The sequence below is a fragment of the Bison bison genome, unplaced genomic scaffold, assembly GCF_000754665.1.
Source record: "Bison bison bison isolate TAMUID 2011002044 unplaced genomic scaffold, Bison_UMD1.0 scf7180017864537, whole genome shotgun sequence".
Lineage (NCBI taxonomy): Eukaryota > Metazoa > Chordata > Mammalia > Artiodactyla > Bovidae > Bison > Bison bison.
The window spans coordinates 1,848,910-1,856,472 of record NW_011495085.1 but is presented as its reverse complement, the minus strand read 5'-3'; the positions used below and the strand labels follow the sequence as shown (position 1 = coordinate 1,856,472).

Sequence of the window (7,563 nt, the reverse complement as noted above, 5' to 3'; positions counted from 1 at the left end):
GCAGAAGTAGATATTTTTCTGGTATTCACTTGCTTTTTCAATGATCCAACAGATGTTGGCAATTTGATTTCTGGTTCCTCTGCCTTTTCTAAATCCAGCTTAAACATCTGGAAGTTCAGGGTTCACGTACTGTTGAAGCCTGGCTTGGAGAATTTTGAGCATTACTTTGCTAGCGTGAGATGACTGCAATTGTGTGGTAGTTTGAACATTCCTTGTCATTGCCTTTCTTTGGGATTGGAATGAAAACTGACCTTCTGCCATAAGGTTGGTGTTATCAGTTCCCTGTGTTATGCAGTAAAACCTTGTTGCTTATCTATTTTACGTATAATAGTGTGTATCTCTTAAATCTCATACTCCTAATTTATCCCTCCCTCTCTTTCTCTTTTTCATTTGGTAACCATAAATCTATTTTCTATGTCTGCAAGTCTGTTTCTATTTTGTAAATAAATTTATTTGTATTATTTTTTAGGTTCCACTTATTAGTGATATAATAATTGTCTTTCTCTGTTTGACTTACTTCACTTAGTATGACAATCCCTAGTTGCATCAGTGTTGCTGCAAATGGCACAATTTCATTCTTTTTATGGCTGATGTTAATACTCCATTGTATATATGCACCGTATCTTTACCCATTCATTTGTTGATGGACATTTAGGTTGTTTTCATGTCCTGGCTATTATTAATAGTGCTGTTAGGAACATTGCGTGTATCTTTTCAAATTAGTGTTTATTTTTTCTAGAAACTTGTCCAGAAGTGAAATTACTAGATCATGTGGTAACTCTATTTTTAGTTTTTTTAAGGAAACTCCACACTGGGTGTTTTTCAGGACAATTTCCCCAATTTACATTCCCACTAACAGTGTAGGAGTAGCCAGATGTTAGTTTTAAATAACCCAGATCCAATGGCCTCTTAACTCTTTTTTGACAGTCCTCTCGCATTTTAAATTGTTTGACCTGAACTTATTTTTTCAAAACTCTTTTCTCCCTTATCTTCTGAATAGCATTCTCTCTTGACTCTCTACTGCTTCTGTTAATGGCTTTTCAGTCTCTTTCCCTGGGTCTCCACATGTCTCTGACATGCTGATAGCCTCTAACACGTGGTCAGCCTCTTCTCCTCTCTTCACACTACAGTGCTTCTTGGGGGACCTAACTTATTCTCATGCACTGACTTATACAGACACAGGGAGGCCTCCGGAATCTTAAGTCTTCAGGCCTGACTTATCTGTCTGGTTTAAAATGTACATATTCAAATGTCTGGAGAAAAAAATACATCTATGTTTTCGATGGTTGGAAGTTTTAAATTTAGAGAAAATCTTTTTTTTTTTTCTATGTATGTAAACAGTATGTAAACAATTGTAAATCAAACTCCCATTATCAATGAAGAAGAGACAAGGACCATTGGCAAGGAGGTTTACTTTTGACTTTGGCACTTATTTCCTGGAAAATCTTTAAAAAGGCACCTAGACTCCTGGGGTCTCAGTTTGGAGTCTTTAAAGGAGGGGCTGATCTAGTTGAGGCAGCCGATGTGGAAGGATCTGATCTGAAATCTCATCTGGTTCTGTCCCAAATGAATGAAAGGACGTTGGCAATCATTCCACCTCCCGGATTCTTCTTCTCTTGTGAAATAGGGAGGTTGGGTTAGTTCCTCTTTCTATTAATAGACCTGTTCTATACCCTACCCTCTTATTATGAGGCTCATGTGTGTATGAAAGTGCTTTGTAAACTGTAAGGTATTATACTATTCTAAGTTTTTCTCAGCAGTGTAAATAATAAAATTGGTACTGAAAATGGGGGATTAAATAATCAAGAACTGCTAGGTTTCGGCATTCTATTGAGATACATAAAACCATTTGAGTTCATGAGCAGATTTTCCCACCAAATATAAATGCTGAATTAAAATATTTTAATGTCAAAATGGATGTAAGTTCTTATACCAGTTTTGAAGTTGGAGCTTATTTATTTACTTTTCATTGTGGAACTGTCTCCTTTCCTGGTATGATGGACTAAATTTTTCGCCTGTAAGAGCTGTGGCCCTTGGGAGAAGCATTTTCTCTTCCACTGGCAGGAATACTAGGAACCCTGGTTATCCTGAGGGAAGACAAGGAGTCAAGTGCAATTTTTAAGTTAAAAACAGAGTCACTGAATTGCTGTTCAGCATGAGTATAACTGCTAATGTTTATTGTTTATAATAATTGAGTGCTGGTAACACAATTACTTAGAATATACCCCTAAACTGTTTACTATAGTGTACTGCACACTTACGAAGAGAATGAAGTGAAAGTCACTCAGTCATGTCCAACTCTTTGCTACCCTCTTTTGCTATACAGTCTATGGAATTCTCCAGGCCAGAATACTGGAGTGGGTAGCCTTTCCCTTTTCCAGGGGATCATCCCAAGCCAGAGATCAAACCCAGGTCTCCTGCATTGCTGGCAGATTCTTTACCAGCTGAGCCTCCAGGGAAGCCCACTAAAAGAATAGGTCCATTATTTATTGTTTCTCTTATTTCTAGGAGGTTGCCTCTTAACAGATGTCATTAAGCTTTTTGTTTTAGAGGAATAATTAACAAGGTTATCTACTGTGAATTGAGCACAACCAGGAAGAGTACTTGAAATAGGAACGTATAAAATCTAGTAAAAGATAAAGTGAACTGTATCATATAGAAATCTTCTGATGTAGTAAAGAGATCAATTACTGTATGACTCAGAATTCTCCAGAGTTTTGTAGGCAAAAAGAGATTCTAACCCTTCTAGGGTCATGTGACTTTTCTGTTCCTATATTCTGTTCCATTCAGGCACCAGCTGAATGGTTAACCAAACTTTTCATCTATTTTTCTAGGCACCTATTGTAGAAGAGATTTGAATAGTTCCCCCTCTATCCATTCCCTCCACCTTCCCATCTGACCCAGGGTGAACACACACACACACACACACACACACACACACACGGAAAATAAGCCTGTTTGAAAGGGAAATCAATCTATTTGGACATTTAACCAATCCAGGCAATTTCTTTGACACTACATCTGTCATGGTTTTATCCAACTTGGGACTTCTAACTCTATAGTGCTAATTTTACAACAATAAAGCAAGACAGTTTTAAAACATCAGTATGGCAAAAACCATCACAATATTGTAAAGTAATTAGCCTCCAATTAAAAATAAATTAAAAAATTAACAATTCTATTATAAATATCCATGTTTTGTCTGTACTATGCTCATAGAATATCTAAAATCTCTTTTCTTTAATCAAAACTTTTAATTTACTTTAGATATTTGTTTTTAATTCAAACAACAAATCCTTTTTACTTGAGCAAGGGGATCAATTTATCTGCCTTTTAAAAGACCTTCTTGTCTTTTAATTCTTTATCTCTCTGGGTTATGCAGGTTTTCTTTCTGAGAACTGAGCCTATTATTTTTTCCAGTGGTTCCTACTGCGCTGATGAAGAGTTACAGACAGAGTATTCACTAATTATTTTCGTCATTAGCCTCACTCACAGTATTAGCTGTCAAGATTCCCTGCCAAGATTCCTTTGTTATTGGCCTTAGTAAGACCAACCTGGGTTTGTGTTTCATGACCGTTCATAGGCTGTCCTGTGTGCCCTACCCAGAGAGGAGGTAAGGAATGTCACCCTCCTTTATAAGTTGTCATTCCTGCTGCCGTGAGCCATTTCTCAACTCTTCCTTAGTCATTTCCTTTCAGCTCTTGGGCAATGTTTGTTTCATTTCTCGGACTTGGTTGGGTAGCTAGTTAACACTGAGACATGCAGATGGTTTCTTTATGTTGAAGAAGAGTTTGCTGTTGAGGAGGACTACATGGTTTAAAGATTTATGAGGCTACACCTAAGATTTTTATCTTTTTGTGTTTCCAGACTCTAGTTAACTGAAAGTATTACCATCAGTCAATGGCAATAACTTGAATTTTATCTGAATCAATCTTATTTCTACTATCCAGACTGTTGCCGCAGGAATGTGTTCACCTTGACCCCGGGGGTGGGGATGGGGAGGTGGAGGAGGAGAATAGCACTGGTGTGACTGGACCTGGAGACCTTGAGCCATTCATCAGCATATTTGTGAGGGAGCAGCATGCAGGACCTCTGTGCCAGGTGGTCTGTGAAATGGAGAAAGCAGGCATACATTTTACTGTTCACGTTTGCGTGAGTAGTAGTGGATAGATAGGAAGAAATTAGGAGTGAATGCCTAAGAAATGACTAAAATTTGTCTTAAATAATCCAATAATGTTTTCCAACGAAGATAAAAGTATACAAGCACGAACGAGGTCTTTGGTAAATTCTAATATATGACATTCTCTGTGGGATAGATTTGCTCATGTGCTCATTTAACCATACTTCTAGGCATCTGCCATGTGCCTAAACCTGTGCTAAACATTGCTAGTTAAAGATGCAAATATGCAAAATATAATATACATGCAACACGTTATATATGTGTATGTGTATATGTACATATATGTGTGTAATTTCCTCTAGGAATTCACAGTCTAATGAAAGGATAGGTAGACATTGCATATAATGAGGGAGTGGCTGAGCAGTCCCTCTCCTGTCCTGGTGTGTGGTTCTTCCTTCCAGTTCTCTACCTGCCATCAGGGTAATCAAGATTGCCATCCCTTTCAAGGTGGGAGGAATGTCTGTGAGTCTTCTTGGTCACTGAAAAGGGAATTTCCAATATGGCACAGTTAAGAAGGGGCTGTCTTGTGGGAAACTTACATGCAAAGTGATGGGAAGAATGGCTGACTTCACTCCTCCCAGAATGGCAGGCGGTGTTCTCTGGAGTTTCGAGGAAGATCCGCAGGCTTGGGCCAGCTGCTAAGCAACATCCTTGTGTGTGATGGACAGCGCCCTGCTCTTTCCCATGTCCTGGTTCTAGCTGTAGTTTCCCTTCTCCATATGACTCTGGGTGGAACTGGAGAGGGTGCCTGGAGTTAGAAGAGCCAGGGTGTGCTCTAAAGAAGGGAGCTGCACCAACTGAATTTTCTTGGAAATAATGCTGTGCTGCTTCCTTAGGTTCTCCTTCTAATTTTTTCTCTAACGTAGTGGTTCTGTGCTGTGACCCTCTATTGCTGCCTGGTGATTCTCAGAATATTACTTATAAATGCAAAAGTAAAACATAGGATTGCAAAGGAAACCAATTGTATTGAAATAGAGTCATCAAAATTTTTTTTTAAAAGTACTAGAGGAGACTTCCACATCCTGGAAGATGGAATAGATGTTCTTTCCCCTATTCTTCCCACGAAGTACAATTAAAACCCCTGCACATTATGTATAAGACAAATGCAAACAGTTTTTTCCTCTGAAAAGTGGAAAGAATAAAAAGACCAGCTGGAGACTTTAGGGCCCAAGGAATAAAATGATGATGAATTTCCTAGGTCGTCTTTTTGCTTCATATACCCCGGATCTGCAGCTGAAAATGTTGGCAATCTAGAAATGTCACAGCGGGCAGACAGAAAAGTCTCAACAAAAGCCTTCTTTCTTTAGTCAAAGAACCAGGCAAGGGGCAACCTAGCAGGACAGGAAACTTTTAAACAAGAAGTATTCCCCCGCAGCCAAATACCACACATGCGCACTCACACACGCACACACACACACACACACACACAATCTGTGGTCTTATTCACACCCATGGGCTCCCCTGGTAGCTCGGTGGTAAACACTCTGCCTGCCAAGCAGGAGATCCAGGTTCAATCCCTGGGTCGGAAAGACACCCTGGAGAAGGCAATGGGAATCCACCCCAGTATTCTTGCCTGGAAAATCCCATGGACAGAGGAGCCTGGAGGGCTTCAGCCTTTTAGACATCATGTCATCGGACTCACTGATGCATTTTTAAATATCCCCATCCACCCACGTGGGCTTCCCAGATGGCTCAATGGTAAAGAATCTATCTGCTGATGCAAGAGACGAAGGTTCAGTCCCTGGGTCGGGAAGATCCCCTGGAGAAGGAAATGGCAACCTACTTCAGTATTGTTACTTGGAAAATCCCATGGACAGAGGAGACTGGCAGGCTCCAGTCCACAAGATTGCAAAGAGTTGGACACAACTGAGCGACTAACCAACAATAACAACCCACACCCATGCCAGCAAGTGCTGAATGGGGAGTATAGATCTCTACCTTTGTCAGGTGCAGAGCCAGCCAGGTACCAGTGGGGTCTAGTGGGAGCTGAAACTCACAAGCCTGCCCAGCAGAAAAATGAGCATCTGTCTTCTTCAGATGTCAGTAGAAGCTAAATGGGAAAATAAAAAGTTTCAGCAAAGACAAAATGTAAAATTAGAACTGAAACAGTCAATAAACTAAATAAAAACATTCGATGGATGGGCGCAATAACAGAGTGAATAAGACAGAGGATACAATTCAGAGAACTTAAAGATAAAATAGGAATTACTGAGGCTGAAAAAAGAGAGAAAAGGGGGAAAGAATGAACAGAGCCTCAGGTGTCCGTGGGACCGTAACAAGAAAGCTCACGGGGGTGTCGTCAGAGCCCTGAAAGGAGAGTGGAAAGAATGAGGCCAAAAGGCAATGACTGAAAACTTCCCATTTCGACAAGAGAACAAAACCTACATATTCAAGACGCTGATAGGCTAAATCCATATAAATCCACATCAAAACATAGCAAAGTCAAATTTCTAAAACTAACATGAAAGTTTCTCAAATAAACAAAACAATGGAATATCATTTAGCCATTAAAAAATGAAATCTTGCCATTTGCGATAACATGGATGGACCTTATTCTAAGTGAGATAAGTCAGATAGAGAAAAACAAATACTGTATTTCACTTATAAGTGAAAACTAAAAAACAAAACAAAGGAAAAAGCAAAATAGACTCATAGATACAGAGAACAAACTAGTGGTTGGCAGGTGAGGGTAGGGGAGGGACATAAGAAACAGGTAACAGGGATCAAGAGTTACAAACTTCCAGTTATAAAATAAATAAGTCACAGGATGTAATGTACACGTAGAGAATATAGTCAATAATTTTGTAACAACTTTGTATAGTAACAGATGGTAGCTGGTCTTACTGTGTTGATGATCTCATAATGCATAAAATTATGCTACATTGTACACCTGAAACTAATATAATATTGTAACTAATATAAACCAATGAAAAAAAAAAGAGGTAAAATCAAAGGAAAATATCTTTCAAGTAGTAAGAGAAATGACCTTACCTATTGGGGGAAAACTATTTAAATGACAGCCGATTCTTCAGAAACATTGGGCTTCCCAGTTGGCCCCAGTGGTAAAGAACCTGTCTGCCAATGCAGGAGACGTAAGAGGAGTGAGTTGCATCCCTGAATCAGGAAGATCCCATGAAGGAGGGCATGGCAACCCATGCCAGTATTCTTGCCTTGGAAATCCTATGGACAGAGGAGCCTGGTGGCCTACAGTGCATGCTGCGGCTGCTGCTAAGTCACTTCAGTCGTGTCTGACACACCAGGCTCCCCCATCCCTGGGATTCCCCAGGCAAGAACACTGGAGTGGGTTGCCATTTCCTTCTCCAGTGCATGAAAGTGAAAAGTGAAAGTGAAGTCGCTCAGCCGTGTCCGACTTTTAGCGACCC

The 7,563-nt window shown here is 39.8% G+C and overlaps 1 long non-coding RNA gene across 1 annotated transcript; it reads right to left on the bottom strand.

Moving 5' to 3' along the window:
• Positions 1–2,490: 2,490 nt before the first annotated feature.
• LOC104982663 lies at positions 2,491–7,284 on the bottom strand. The gene is made up of 4 exons (XR_824543.1): positions 7,172–7,284; positions 6,119–6,230; positions 4,720–4,915; positions 2,491–4,106 (listed from the first exon to the last, which is right to left on the bottom strand). It is a non-coding gene; the product is annotated as an uncharacterized LOC104982663 (long non-coding RNA).
• Between the last annotated feature and the right edge of the window lie 279 nt (positions 7,285–7,563).